This window comes from Eretmochelys imbricata, chromosome 1 (assembly GCF_965152235.1).
Source record: "Eretmochelys imbricata isolate rEreImb1 chromosome 1, rEreImb1.hap1, whole genome shotgun sequence".
NCBI classification, from domain to species: domain Eukaryota; kingdom Metazoa; phylum Chordata; order Testudines; family Cheloniidae; genus Eretmochelys; species Eretmochelys imbricata.
In genome coordinates, this window is record NC_135572.1 from 119,928,633 (window position 1) to 119,945,306 (window position 16,674).

The 16,674-nt window shown below is 39.7% G+C and overlaps 1 protein-coding gene across 1 annotated transcript in view; it reads left to right on the plus strand.

Moving 5' to 3' along the window:
- Window positions 1–16,674, plus strand: part of AFF3 (ALF transcription elongation factor 3) — a 465,059-nt gene that overhangs the window by 258,449 nt on the left and 189,936 nt on the right. The gene's annotated exons all lie outside the window — the stretch shown is intronic.

The window sequence follows — 16,674 nt, forward strand, 5'->3', positions numbered from 1 at the left end:
ACTAGAATACTTGCAAACTTTAGCTCTTTTAAATCTTCCTGACCTCAACTGGGTTTAAGCGCTCAGCTAGTTAAAAAAAACAAAAAGCCCAAACCTACCTACCTTTGGGTTAAAAAAATATAATCATGAAAAAATTTAAATGAATCAGTGTGATAAATTGTCATTGGACTGTTTTGTATGTATCAAGTTATATATTTTGAGGTATGGATTAAACGTTATAGAATAGGTTATTTGTTGCACAGTTCCAGCAACACAGTGAAACCACATTCCAAATTGAAAGTTTACCTCACTGGCATTTGTGATTTGCCATAGAATGAGTTGATGCACAGATCATGTTACAAATGTTCATGGTTTGGAATGGTTTCATTCTGTAGAACGGCACAGATACCAAACATCTGGAGATTTAATGCTGAAGGTAATTATGCTGCAGTCAGCAAAATCTGTGACCTTCCCTCCTTTCCAAGGGCTTAATCCCTCTCTGCTTTCATCTCTCTCTCTCTCTCTCTCTCTCTGAGACAGGGAAGGGGTGTGGAGGATGAGGGGGTGTAATTTGGTAATAAGTCCATTCAGAGCAGTTGAATTACAACAGTGTAAAAACAATTGTAAGTGCTATCAGAATCAGGGTCCAGGTCTCTGCCCTTCCTCTGCTCCGATCTACTTAAAATACATTGATATGCATACAGATATTTCAAGCATATCAGTAGATGGCACAGCATTGGAGTGTTACTAGATGGAATCAGTTCATAGGCAGAGGTTTTTTGTTTGTTTGTTGGTTTGTTTTAAATGAAGAAAAAACAATCATTTAGCGGTGTCTATCTGTCTCTCTATTTATATCACTTCTCACAGTACTCTTAGTTTTTGAGCCCTACTGGTATGATGAGTTGAAACTGTGAGGTGTAAAGGTGTTTTTCTGCCCTTTAGAAAATACACAGTGCAGATTACACAAACTAAAGGATCGTCAGGTGACTACAGATGATTAGGACGAACTCCTTTACATAGAAGGCAATTGGGCTGTGGAACAGACTACTAAAAAAAAGCCATGGAAGCTGACATATGGAACATATTCAGAGAGACGTGAGAACTTAGGACCAGATTCTGCCACCCTTACTCACATGTGGTGGTACCTTACTCTTTGATAAATCCACTGTTTCAGTGGTACCAGTCATGGAGTAAGGTACCACTCAGCATGAGTTAGGGTGGCCGTTAGTGGGAAAAAAGTGAGTGATGGATGAACCTCAGAAGGTGTGTTGGATTGACACTCAAAAGTTTGGATGCTCATCCAAATGGCTTCTTTGAGGATACTTCCTCATCCCTCTCAGTGACCCCTTAATAGCTCACTGTCTCTCCCCTCCACCAGTAGATGCGTGGAATAGAGTAGATGTAAAAGAGTTGGATTTTAGTAAAGCACCTGACACCGTGAAGCGTTAACTGAGAAATTAATTAAAATTTAACATAGATGAATTAAAAACTGGCTAAAAGATCATAAATGGCTGGTGATGATAAAGTTCAATACACCAGGTTGATTGGTGGTGACTAGTAGAGTACCATTGGATTCAGTATTAGGACCTTATTTAACAGCTTTATAAAGTATCTGGGAGAGGGAGTAAACAGCACACTAATGAAATTCACAGATGATACTAATCACAAAGAGATACAAGCAGCAGTTAAAACAGCAAAATACTACAAAGAGACCTATAGAGGTTAAAAATAGGGGCAGAAAATGATAAAAGGAGATTCATCTTGGAAAAATGCAAACTAACCTAGCTGTCGAAAAATAATCCAAAACACACACGTGCAAGGGGAGAGCGAAACCTGGGAAGCAGTAACCCTGTAAGGAATGATAATGGACAACAAATTAGACATCCGTCTGCAACATAATATGGCTGCAGAAGAAGGAATATGCTTTATAAGACCTTGCGTAAAACAGGCCTTCATGGGATTGATCCCATAAGATACTAAGTGCCTTCCAATGCCACTGACTTTAGTGTGAGTGGAGGGTGCCCAGCACCTTGCTTACTCTGGTCCTAGTGTTGCCAGCCTTCCAGGATTGTCCTGGAGTCTCCAGGAATTAAAGATTAATCTTTAGTTAATGATTATGTCATGTGATGAAATCTCCAGGAATTCAGCCAACCAAAGTTGGAAACCCTATCGGGTGCACACAGTGCCACGAGGTACCAAGTCCTATATAGCTATGATCCAACCACCCCCAGAATATTTCATTCAGTTTGGGGAACCACATTACCAAAAATATGACAAATCTGAGGGTGCTCAGAGAAAAGCAACAAAAAATTATTGGGGAATTAGAGGAGGTGACAAGCAAGGAAGGAATAAAGTTTGTAGGTATGTACAGCTTGGCTAAGTGACAACTTCGGGGGTGGGAACAAAACCATATGTAGATATTTGAAGGGTATAAAGATCAAGACATGGGTGGAATTGTTTAATGTAATACACTGGGGAAGTAACTGGGATTAATGGAATAAAATTAATACAAAGAAAATTTAGTCTGATTATCAGACCAAACATTCTGAGAGAGAAATGCTTTAGGCTTTGAAATATTCCCCCAGGAGAAATGGTGTCAGCCTAGTTACTTTGGATGTTTGAAACCAGCGTTAAAGTATTGAAAGCATAGTCAGCTCTTCAGCTGGTGTCAATCAGTGTAGCTCCACTGAAATTAACAGATCTAGGCCATCTGACACCAGCTTAGAGTCTGGCCCCTTCTGTAGAGAACAGTTTTATAATGACAAGGACATGGACTGGATCAGAGTTTCTCAAACTTTGATCTGTGAAGTACTTGCTAGTGATTCATGGAGAGCTTGCTGGTCACCTGATGATGGCTTCTCTACCCATTTCTAGCTGATAGATTGCATTAAAAAGTCAGCTCAAATGCATCAAATACCTCTCTAATGTTTCTCTATATAACAATTACCATAGTTTCCACAGGGAAGTTATGTGGTTGTGACTGGAAAGGGAAATGGTCAGTGCAATCATGTAACGGGGGCAAGGTGATCTATGCTCTGGCCAGCATAGTTTCTGCAAAGGAAAATTATGTGCACTAATCTCTTAGAATTCTTTGAACATGTCATAAAATAGTGGATAAAGGAGAACTGGCTGACATAATTTAAATAGACTTTCCAAAGGTCCCACACAAGAGACTGCTGAAGAAGTTAAATAATTGAGGGGTGAGACAAAGTATTGTCATGAATCAAAAACAGGGTAAAAAGAAAAGGAGTACTCGTGGCACCTTAGAGACTAACCAGTTTATTTGAGCATAAGCTTTTGTGGGTAAAAACCTCACTTCTTCAGATGTATGGAGTGAAAATTACAGATAACAGGCATAGATACACTGGCACATGAAGAGAAGGGAGTTGCCTTGCAAGTAGAGAACTAGTGAAGTGGTCTGTAGCCCACGAAAGCTCATGCTCAAATAAATCTGCTAGTCTCCAAGGTGCCACAAGTACTCCTGTTCTTTTAGTGGTAGTTAGTCTGGTGGTTAAGGAATGGAAGCAAGAATCAGAATATCTAAAGTCTGCCACTGAGTCGCTGTATGACTGTGGGCAAGTCTCTCAAATAAGTGGCGCCTCAGTTTCCCCATCACCAAAATGGTGGTTGATTAGAGCTGGATGGGAATTTTTTTTCCAGATTTCAATTTTTCCCCCTATTCTGTATCATGATGAAAAAATAGAGGGGGAGAGCTCTCCCCAAAATAGCCAAAAGCCTGTTTATTAGGGCACTCCCCTGGGATGTGGGAGTCCCTTCTCTGAATCAGGCAGACCAAGGACAGAAACCTGGGTTTCCCACATCCTGGGTGAGTAGCTGGACCACTAGGCTATTGCGGTACAGAGAACTCACCCTTTGTTTTTTGTTTCCTCCCTATCTTTCTCTTGTTTGGAGCAGAAATTATCCTATACCTGAGAATGCTTCCCAGTGAAAGTTTAATCAACACAGATACGTTCCCTCAAACTGTCAATTTTCCAACCCCAGAATTCCAACCCCCTCAAAATGTTTCACTGATTAATTCCTGACCACCTCCAATAATGACACACACCCAGTTTTTTAAAGCATTATGCAATTTTTTTCACAGAAGTGCTATCTATGTGCCTTATATTATTACTGCAATCTCACTCACAGCACAGTTTGATAATCACAATAACCCACTCCCAGGGGTGTATTAGAAGACTATTGGTACACGCCATGGTATGTTCTGGCGCACAAGTTCAAAAGTCCAGTGCTTTCAGGGGAAGTATGCCCATAGCTTATTAATGAAAAGATTGGAGACGATTAGTGTGTGGGCTATTAGTTCATCTTAAAACAGCCAAAAACACAATAAACCAACAAAAATCAATTGTGTGACGTTTTATGCATCATACCCTTCCACTATGAAAATGATAGATAAATTATTTTTAAAATAATACATTAATATCTTCTACTTAATATGTTGAATGTATTTATTTTTTTCCCAAATAAAACTCATTTTGGTTTTTTTGGTTCCCTCAGTCCGTCTCCTGAACCCAGAAGCTTCATAGGCATTTTTGCAGCAGTTGCAGGCCCACCAGCTCACTTTATTTCATAAAATCTGTGGCTGACATTTCAGCCCCATTCCCCTAAATTTGGAATATTAAACAGCTCCCAATTTAGGCTCTGATCCAGCAAACAACCTTGAAACTTTTTTCAGAGTAACAGCCGTGTTAGTCTGTATTCGCAAAAAGAAAAGGAGTACTTGTGGCACCTCAGAGACCAACCAATCCATTTGAGCATAAGCTTTCGTGAGCTATAGCTCACTTCATCGGGTGCATACTGTGGAAAGTGTAGAAGATCTTTTTATACACACAAAGCATGAAAAAATACCTCCCCCCACCCCACTCTCCTGCTGGTAATAGCTTATCTAAAGTGATCACTCTCCTTACAATGTGTATGATAATCAAGTTGGGCCATTTCCAGCACAAATCCAGGTTTTCTTCCCCTCTCCCCCCCGCCCCCCCCCCAACCCATTCTCCTGGTGGTAATAGCTTATCTAAAGTGACCACTCTCCTTACAATTTGTATGATAATCAAGGTGGGCCATTTCCAGCACGAATCCAGGGTTTAACAAGAAAGTCGGGGGCGGGGTGTAGGAAAAAACAAGGGGAAATAGCTTACCTTGCATAATGACTTAGCCACTCCCAGTCTCTATTCAAGCCTAAGTTAATTGTATCCAATTTGCAAATGAATTCCAATTCAACAGTCTCTCGCTGGAGTCTGAATTTGAAGTTTTTTTGTTGTAATATCGCAACTTTCATGTCTGTAATCGCATGACCAGAGAGATTGAAGTGTTCGCCGACTGGTTTATGAATGTTATAATTCTTGACATCTGATTTGTGTCCATTTATTCTTTTACGTAGAGACTGTCCAGTTTGACCAATATACGTGGCAGAGGGGCATTGCTGGCACATGATGGCATATATCACATTGGTGGATGTGCAGGTGAACGAGCCTCTGATAGTGTGGCTGATGTTATTAGGCCCCATGATGGTGTCCCCTGAATAGATATGTGGGCAAAATTGGCAACGGGCTTTGTTGCAAGGATAGGTTCCTGGGTTAGTGGTTCTGTTGTGTGGTATGTGGTTGCTGGTGAGTATTTGCTTCAGGTTGGGGGGCTGTCTGTAGGCAAGGACTGGCCTGTCTCCCAAGATTTGTGAGAGTGTTGGGTCATCCTTCAGGATAGGTTGTAGATCCTTAATAATGCATTGGAGGGGTTTTAGTTGGGGGCTGAAGGTGACGGCTAGTGGCGTTCTGTTATTTCCTTTGTTAGGCCTGTCCTGTAGTAGGTGACTTCTGGAAACTCTTCTGGCTCTATCAATCTATTTCTTCACTTCCGCAGGTGGGTATTGTAGTTGTAAGAATGCTTGATAGAGATCTTGTAGGTGTTTGTCTCTGTCTGAGGGGTTGGAGCAAATGCGGTTGTATCGCAGAGCTTGGCTGTAGACAATGGATCGTGTGGTGTGGTCAGGGTGAAAGCTGGAGGCATGTAGGTAGGAAACTACAATCCATCGGTGATCTTCCTGATAACACCATCCTGGCCACTATGGATGTAGAAGCCCTCTACACCAACATTCCACACAAAGATGGACTACAAGCCGTCAAGAACACTATCCCCGATAATGTCACAGCTAACCTGGTGGCTGAACTTTGTGACTTTGTCCTTACCCATAACTATTTTACATTTGGGGACAATATATGCCTTCAAATCAGCGGCACTGCTATGGGTACCCGCATGGCCCCACAGTATGCCAACATTTTTATGGCTGACTTAGAACAACGCATGATACAGAATAGGGGGAAAATTGAAATCTGGAAAAAAAATTCCCATGCAGCTCTAATCAACCACCATTTTGGTGATGGGGAAACTGAGGCGCCACTTATTTGAGAGACTTGCCCACAGTCATACAGCGACTCAGTGGCAGACTTTAGACATTCTGATTCTTGCTTCCATTCCTTAACCACCAGACTAACTACCACTAAAAGAACAGGAGTACTTGTGGCACCTTGGAGACTAGCAGATTTATTTGAGCATGAGCTTTCGTGGGCTACAGCCCACTTCACTAGTCCTCTACTTGTAAGGCAACTCCCTTCTCTTCATGTGCCAGTGTATCTATGCCTGTTATCTGTAATTTTCACTCCATGCATCTGAAGAAGTGAGGTTTTTACCCACGAAAGCTTATGCTCAAATAAATTGGTTAGTCTCTAAGGTGCCACAAGTACTCCTTTTCTTTTTGCAAATACAGACTAGCACGGCTGTTACTCTAAGAACAGGGTAGGAGGCAAAGCAAAGAAAAAGATTAAATTACCCATTTTCATAATGGAAAAGAAGTGCTAAAGGTCCTGTGGTAGATCCCATGTTATTTAACTAGGTCCCATGTTGTTTACTGATCTGGAAAGAGGACTTATGTAAGGAGATGGCAAAATTTGCAAAAATGACACAGTTATTTTGGCTTCAGAGGATGAGACAGGACTGTGAAGAACTTCAGAGAGACCTGGATAAACTAAATGATAAATGCACATTTATCAAAATTTAAGCTATTCATAACATATTACAGGGTTCTAAATCAACTTCATCAACTCAAGAAAGGGACCAGGGCATCACTGTAGAGCACACAATAAATAACTCTGCTCAATGTGCAGCTGTGGTGTAAAAAGCAAACAAAATGTTAGATTGCACAAAGAATGGGATGGTGAATAATATAGAGTATTGTAATGCCTTTATATATATCAATTGCATGGGCTCATCAGAATATTGTGTACAGCACTGGTCACCACATCTGAAAAATTTGATGAATGATATAGAGACAGTAAATTGGGAACTTCTGTGCTCCCTGTTTCATAACACAAAAGCGAGGAGACATTCGATGAAATAAAAACCTGGGAAATTCAAAACCGATAAAAACTACTTTCGACATAACGTCATTTAAACTGCAGTGCTCATTGCCATTGGAAGTCAGTGAAGCCAAGACTTAACACAATTCAAAAAGATTGGACGTGCGTATTATAACAACGATATCCAGAGCTGACATAATGAATGATAACAAATTTTTGGAAGGGATATTAAATATAATCTTTCAGGGCTTAAGCCAATCTCTAATGATTAGCTATTAGGATGAGACCTAATGTGGGGGGTAGATTACTCCATATTTGCCTACTGTAGGGTTCTTACACCTTCCTCTGAAGCAGCTGGTGCTACTCACTGTTGGAAACTGGATAGGGAATGAGATGGATCTCAGTTGTGATCCAGTATGACAAGTCCTATGTTTCATTTACTATTGAAAATCTGAGAACTCCTAGACTGGATTATCCTATAGGTCTCTTCCATCTCTACTGTCTATGATTCTATGTTTCTTCTCTTGACTCTTAATAGGCCTTGGCCTCCTCTCTTCTCTCCTTCATGAATTTCTCTTTATCTTTGATTATTCCCTGTCCCATGAATTTCCCTTTACCTTTTTTATGCCATTGGCATCAGGACCTTTTAACACATTCTCCCAACCTCTTCTTGAACTTTCAGTGAGAAGGTGGAGTTTGATAGGTAACCACTGGCCCAATGCTCATTTTTGACTATGGGAAAAAACGAATACAGAAGTAAACAGGAGAAGTTAAACCCAAGTCCAATGGAGACTTGAATTCACTGCTTTTTATTAAATTGCAAGTTTCCTGAACATTTTCACCTAGATAAACATTACTGATTTCATATGCCATACAGAGAGATGGATAGCACTAAATAGACAGCATTGCCTTCAGTCTGGAACCATTACTGTTATTTACCACTGCACAGTACTCTTCCTGAAAATTAATTACAAGTCAGGCTTAAAAGTCCAAAATGAACCACTGCAAACCAGTCATTAATCCACAAAAAATGTCTTCTTACTTAATTGGTGTTTCTGAAACTAATTTTACACTTAGGGTATACATTGTGGATTTTTCATCTGAATGTTTCTTCTTCAATCTGAATAAAAGCTGAGTTTGCATATTATGCAAGATTACCTGCTTCTGTCTGCAAAATTGAACATTTGCATTTAACTACTGAAATCTGATTCACATAGGTGGAAAGGAAAATAGTTATAATATAATACGTGTGTGTGTGCACGCAAAATAATACAGTGTGTCTTAGTCCATAAATATGTCAGTGTGCACCAGTGAATGAATTTGAGCCAATGTAAAATCAATGCATAATATTACAACACCCAGTATCACCTAAATGATCTGTCAGTGGCATATTCCCCACTAGGGGAGGAATTTTAACATTGTCGCTAGGGCTGACGATTAATTGCAGTTATGCAATTAACTCAAAAAAATTAATCGCGATTAATTGCAGTTTTAATCGCACTGTTAAACAATAGAATACCAATTGAAATTTATTAAATAGTTTTGAATGTTTTTCTACATTTTCAAATATATCAATTTCAGTTGCAACACAGAATACAAAGTGTACACTGCTCACTTTATATTACTTTATTACAAATATTTGCACTGTAAAAACTATAAAAGAAATAGTATTTTTCAGTTCACCTTATATAAGTACTGTAGTGCAATCTCTTTATTGTGAAAGTGTAACTTACAAATGTAGAATTATGTACCAAAAAAACTGCCTTCAAAAATAAAACAATGTAGAACGTTAGAGCCTAAAAGTCCACTCAGTCCTACTTCTTGTTCAGCCAATCGCTAAGAGAAATGTTTTTGTTTACATTTATGGGAGATAATGCTGCCCCCGTCTTATTTACAATGTAACCTGAAAGTGAGAACAGGCATTTGCATGGCACTTTTGTAGCTGGCATTGCAAGGTATTTACATGCCAGATATGCTAAACATTTGTTTGCCTCTTCATGCTTCGGCCACCATTCCAGAGGACATGCTTCCATGCTGGTGATGCTCATTAAAAAAAAATGCATTAATTAAATTTATGACTGAACTCCTTGGGGGAGAATTGTATGTTTCCTGCTGTTTTACCCACATTCTGCCATATATTTCATGTTATAGCAGTCTCAGATGATGACCGAGCATATGTTGTTCATTTTAAGAATACTTTCACTGCAGATTTGACAAAATGCAAAGAAGGTACCAATGTGAAACTTCTAAAGATAGCTACAGCACTCGAACCAAGGTTTAAGAATCTGAAGTGCCTTCCAAAATATGAGGGACGAAGTGTGGAGCATGCTTTCAGAAGTCTTAAAAACACAACACTCTGATGCGGAAACTACAAAACCCAAACCACCAAAAAGGAAAATCAACCATCTGACTCAGATAATGAAAATAAACATGTGTCGGTCCCCACTGCTTTGGATTGTTATCGAGCAGAACCCATCATCAGCATGTCCTCTGGAATGGTGATTGAAGCATGAAGGGACATATGAATCTTTAGCATATCTGGCATGTAAATATCTTGCGACGCCGGCTATAATAGTGCCATATGAATGCCTGTTCTCACTTTCAGATGACATTATAAACAAGTGGGCACCATTATCTCCTGCAAATGTAAACAAACTTGTTTGTCTGAGTGATTGGCTGTACAAGAAGTAGAACTGAGTGGACTTTCTAGGCGCTAAAGTTTTACGTTGTTTTATTTGTGAATGCAGTTATTTTTTTGTACATAATTCTACATTTGTAAGTGTAACCCTTCTGCCCATCAGAGTTGGCAGCAACAAGGGCCGGGTTCAATATCTAGGGGATCCATTCCAATAATACAATGCAAACTGGCTCGAGCCCCCACCCAGTGACCTGGGACAAATATATACCACCCCCGCTGGGCGCCTCCAAGAGGCAATACTTCCCCTCTCACAAGCACATAGTCTGAGTGTAGCAAAAAGCCTTTTAATAACAGAGAGAAACAATGTGGCATTATGTTGGGCAAACACCACCAACAGGATTCATAACACAACCCATGAGCAAAAAAAACCCACCCCAAGCAAATTGGGGTATGCCCTTTCTTTTTGGTTCTTGAGTCCAGCAACCCCAAATCGCCCAAAGTCCCAAAAGTCCAGTGACGCAAAAGTCTCTGTCCCTGGTCAGGGCAGCCCCAGAGTTTGAAAGTTTATCTGCAGAGCTTTACCTCCCAACCTGGGTGGAGATGGGGCAGGGGGGAAGAGAGAGGTAAGGGGCACCTTACATGATTTGAAGCTGACCGCCCCACAGCTCCATAGGCCTTCGCGCCGCTCCACCAGCCGCCCCACGAACTGCTTCGCTCGGCTCGGCTCCCCACAAGCAGCTCCCACCGTCCCACGAACTGCTCCACCAGCCTGTCCCCAAGGCACTCCAGCTGTCCCGCAAACTGCTCCCCAATATATCTTCAGGCTCCCCCACTACTTAACACAATGCTCAGTAATTTCAGCTCTTAGTCAGTTCAGCTCTTTGTTGAATTCAGCTTGTAGTAGGGGAGCCTCAGTTCTGGTGCACCATTAGCCCAAAGTGAGCTCAGCAGCCTGTAACTAGACTCCTAATGGAATCAAAATTAGCTCTGATATTCCACAGTGGAGAGAGGAGGAAATGCAATTAGCATGTAAGGCCCTCACCAAGGGGCCCATGCCACCAAGTATTAATACTTGTCCCCAGCCTCTCTCAATTCACAGAGTTTTGGAACCCATGACCCTTGCCTAACGAGTGCTACTTAGTTGATTGTGAGTCCCTCCATCATAACAAAAGGCCAAGTACAGTTCCAAGCACAGTTCCCATAATCAGGGTAATAACAATTTATTCTTCCTGCCCCAGTAACAGAGATACTGGGGATCCCACAGCAGCCAAAGTGACCATTTGGGCAGCTATGGCCTCATTCTAGGCAGGGTGGGTGTGCCTATGCAAATGAGATTGGCCCCTGAAGTTCTTTTCCACAACTTGCCACACCTCACCACCAGATGTCAGGGTGGAGCTCATCCTGACACTGCTTACATCAGTTCAACTTTCATGATAAAGAGATTGCACTACAGTACTTGTATTAGGTGAATGGAAAAATACTATTTCTTTTGTTTTTTGCAGTGCAAATGTTTGTAATAAAAATAAATATAAAGTGAGCATTGTATACTTTGTATTCTGTGTTGTAATTGAAATAAAAATATTTGAAAATGTAGAAAACACCCAAAAATATTTAAATAAATGGTTTTTTATTATTGTTTAACTGTGCGATGAATCGCAAGAAATTTTTTTAATCATTTGAGAGCCCTAATTGTCACCATTTCAAACAAATTGGACAGCTCAGAGGCTTTTTTTTTTCAACAGTCCCATGATTTGAAGGGATTAATTTAATTCTAATTTAGAAATCAGAATTCAGCCTTTTGGACAGATTGTTTTTCAACTTCCAAGCCCCAAATGGTTTCTTGGTTTTGTGATTTCTTTTTGGTAATTATTTTTTTTCAAGACATAAATCATTAAAGTGGTCTAATGTTGGGGGAGAAATCTTGCATTTCTTTCAAATAAGACCATTCTCTGGTAATCCAGTGCATTATGTACCTGAATAATTATTCAATATAAAATGTAAGAGTTATGGTGTTTTTTTTCTCTAATTTAGAAATTATATGAAATCTTAGAATGATAAACATGTAGGGCAGAAGGGATCATGAGAGATCCTCTAATCCAGCTTCCTGCACTGAGACAAGATCAAGTATACCTAGACCATCACTGACAGGTGTTCGTTTTAACCTGTTCCTAAAAACCTTCAGTGACAGATATTCTACAACCTTCCTTGGAAGCCTGTTCCAGTGATTAACTATTCTTCCACTGGAAAAAGAAAAGGAGTACTAGTGGCACCTGAGAGACCAATCAATTTATTTGAGCGTAAGCTTTCGTGAGCTACAGCTCACTTCATCGGATGCATTCAGTGGAAAATACAGTGAGGCGATTTATATACACAGAGAACATGAAAAAATGGGTGTTATCATACACATTGTAAGGAGAGTGATCACTTAAGATGAGCTATTACCAGCCGGGGGGGGGGCGGGGAGAAAACCTTTTGTAGTGATAATCAAGGTGGGCCATTTCCAGCAGTTAACAGGAAGTCTGAGGAACAGTGGGCGGTGACTAACACGGCTGCTACTCTGAAACCTCTAACTGGAAAGTCTTTCCTAATATCTACCCTAAATCTACTGTTCTGTAGATTAAGATAACTTCTTGTCCTACCTTCTGTGGACAGTCTTCCACAGCAACAAGTACACTTAACAGCACTTTAAATATTATAGCACCTGAATTACATATTATTTATTAACAGTTCAAAACAGTAAATTTGAAATATTGCTTTCAGGCCTGCATATTATGTATATCTATACATTCAACCCCAGGCATTCAAAATCATGAGTAAAGTGTCCTCCCACTCCCCCAAAATAAGATTCGCCTTATAAACTTGAAATTTTTTTAAAATAAATGTTGGGTTCTTTTTATTTGCCTTCTGGTTTTTGAGCCTTTGGGGGTTCATGTTTTCAGGGCTAGAAACTTTCATTTTTCTTTTTAAAGGAAAGTGATATTCTCACATATTAACTTTACTACAGGAGCTGTTTTATCAAATACACCAAATATCATGAGACTTGTCCCAGACTGCTGACAGATCTGGCAATTTTCTGCAATCTCTTCAAGAGATCGTACCGTATTAAGTTGGTGTCACCGTGGGCCAAGGATTGAATGTAATCCTATGAGGGAGGGTAACCACAGCCCCTCCAGGAATTAAGAGTGGGGGCTGGAGGCAGGCAAATTCAGGTTGAGTATACTTCCAGAGCGGTACCAGCACCTGGGGAGGCTCTCATATATTAGTTCAGACTCAATTCTCCAGAGAGCAACGGACAAAGAAAGAACTTTTGGATAAATAGCCTGAATTTAAACTGAATTAGGGCCTTCTTTCTGCTCCAGCAAATGGACAGGACCTTCTCTCTTAGGGGTGCCCCAAAGGTTGGAAGGACTTTGGCGTCCTGAGGCCCCATAACACTGATGGGTGATCTCTGGTAACTTTACTAACATACATGTAGGTTCTTCTGTTCCTTTAATATGTTTTTTCTATTGTGCTTTCACCTTAAGAATAAATGTGCTTGCTTAGAAACAGTTGTGTGGTAACTTAAATATGGGCAATTACACTGTTTATAGCCTCTGAGGAGAAAGCGAAGGAAGCCTGCTCAGGCAGTCTGACTTGCTGAGAAACTGACCATGTAGGTAGGGAGCTGTGCAGTCTGGAAAAACCCTGATTAGGAGGGAGAGAGACACACATCTCCACCCAAGAGAGGTGACAGCTGAGGAGCTGGGAGTCTAGAGTGGATGCCTTGTGGACCCCAACGACAGGGACATACAGGTGCAGTGGCCATAAACTGTGACAAAATTCACAAGAGTTTATTTTCTATATTTATTTGACATCGACCGTGCAACATTTGAAATGTTGTAGTACACCTAAATATTTATTCCTGTTTTCAAGATTTATTGCTTGGTGTTCTCCAACAGTATTAAGGAGACTGTGCATATTGCATAAAGTTTTGGTTTTACAAAATTTCCTTTAGCCATTTCTGAGCCATCAGCTTTCAGAATGTGTTACTACTTCGTGGCATAGTGCTTATAATACAGAGGATTGATTTTTCATAACAGTTTTGTACTTATATTTTATTAATTATTTTTAATTTCCCATAATTTGACATTCAAATTTAGACAAAAAATATATCATGTAATCCCAATTTAAAATATCAGTTCAGTAACGGCAAATTTGGAGGCGTATGATAAAGATGAGTACCCCAGTAAACATCAGTGCTCCTATGAAGTCTGTTACAATGGGTTACATCAAATTAAAATTATAAACCAAAGCACAAAGTGAGTAGTAGAGAAACTAGTAGAAAAAGACCATTAAAACCATTTTTTGTCTAAATGTGGATGAGAAATAATCCTGGAAAAAAATATGAAAGATTTTAACATGTCAGAAAAGGTCATCCTCACTTTTAATCAGCACTCTTATGCTTTCTATGGATAGAGGTTTCATTGCCAGATCTAAGAAGGCAAGGTGGGAGGACAAAGATATCTTGCTGTAACAGATTGGTTTCTGTACACCGAATAGCAGACTTCTTAGAAAATGTTTCTGTCAAGGTGAGACTGAGAATTCAGCAATTATATAACCCAGGGGACCTGGCTCTTAGACAAACGGAAATCTTAAGGGCGGAGAAGCATATCTCTAGAAATGTCGTATATTTAGGGTAAAGTTACCAGCAATGCTTCCTATCTGCATGCCAGTTCCACAATTACAAGAGCTGAAGTAAAACATTCCTCCCTTAAACAAATAAGGCGCCATAGTTAGATTCTGGCTATATTTTTGAGCTGTCTCCCTCTGAACAGATAAACCCATGGTTTCTTTGGGGTCTGGACTTCATCCACTGGAGGAAACACACATATCTTTCATTCATAAATGAAAATGGGTGTGGTAAGCAAAAAACCCCAACTTTTAAAATGTAAGTAATTTAATTATGAGATGCAACAGCATGAGATAGTGGTCCCAACAGGGCATAGCCTGGAAAAATTTTTAGTGTTTAGGTCACACAGCCCTAGGGCTAGAGAACATACTACAAATCTCCATTCTGTAAATATATTATAATAATAAACCATTACTGTAAGAATTTTTTTTTTCAAAATGTAGTTAATTGATGTTTTGAAAATTATTCTCTGTGTCAGGCACTCATAGCAATAAGAAATAGTTCTTCTGTATAGCAAACTATACAGTGATTGGTTGTCTGTGTTTAAAGGATTTACTGTATAATAAAAATTACTATGTATTGCTGTTGGTGGCACTTATCTGATAAGAGAGTCATAAGATGATCAATCTGCCCAAAAGAACTGAAAAGCAAAGCAATTCTGATAGTGAAACTTCAAACCAGATGATGCTCTGATTAGAGGCACCACAGAGTGTACACAGGTATAATAAATCACTTAAGATTTTTAGCTTCAAATAACACAAAAGAATGCAGTTTTTTATTAGAAAATAAACTGTTTATCAAGAACATTTTGAAGGTGACATTTATAACTCATAAACCATCTTGGAATGGTTAGTCAAATAGATTACTTCATTGGCAGAACACTCAGAGACTTTGTTCTGAGAAAGAATTATTAAGGCAGGCCATGAAATGCCCAATGCTCTATTCCATTGTTGTTGAACAAGAATGCACAAGTTGTTCACACTTCCTTTTTCAAGTGAAAATATTATTTTTTGCCAAAAAGAGCAGCCTTGAACCACCCTTTGAAGGCTAAGTTGCTCAGGCTTAGACTATGAAGGAATTGCTTACCTTGAAGTTGCTCTTAAAATACTGTATGCAGCCAAGAGAAGGTAAACATATCTCCTTGCTAAAACCAAATAACTAATTCAGTAAATGCAGGGAGAGGACAAAAAGCTGAGCGGAGAACTCCTTGTTTAAGGGACTGATAGGGCACTGAACAGCAGGAGACTATGAGCATATTCAATTCCCACTGAAGTAAAATGGTAATTGCAGGTATAGCAGAATCTCAGAGTTACAAACACCAGAGTTACGAACTGACTGGTCAACCACACACCTCATTTTGAACTGGAAGTATGCATTCAGGCAGTAGTAGAGACCCCCCGACCCCCAAAAAACAAATACAGTACAGTACTGTGTTAAACGTAAACTACTAAAAACAAAATAAAGGCAAAGCAGCATATTTCTTCTGCATAGTAAAGTTTCAAAGTTGCATTAAGTCAATGTTCAGTTGTAAACTTTTGAAAGAACAACCATAACGTTTTGTTCAGAGTTACAAACATTTCAGAGTTACTGATACAGAGTGATCTAGATCACCTGGTAAGTGAGGCACAAGCAGATATAATGTGTTTTAATAGAGCTCTATGTAAATGTGTACATCTAAGAACAAAGAATATAGGCTGCACTGACAGGATGGGGGACTCTTCATGAAAAGCAATGACTCTGAAAGACACTTTCAGGGCAGTGGTAGATCATCTGCTAAACATGGGCTCCCAGTGCGATGTCGTGGCCAAAAGGACCAATGCTATCCTTAGATGCATAAACAGAGGAATCTCAAGTAGGAGTAGAGAGGTTATTTTACCTCTGTGTTTGGCACTTCTGTGACCACTGCCGGAATACAGTGCCCAGTTCTGGTGCAACAATTCAAGAAAGACATTGATACACAGGAGAGGTTCAGAGAAGATCCATGAGAATGATTAAAGGATTAGAAAATATGCCTTATA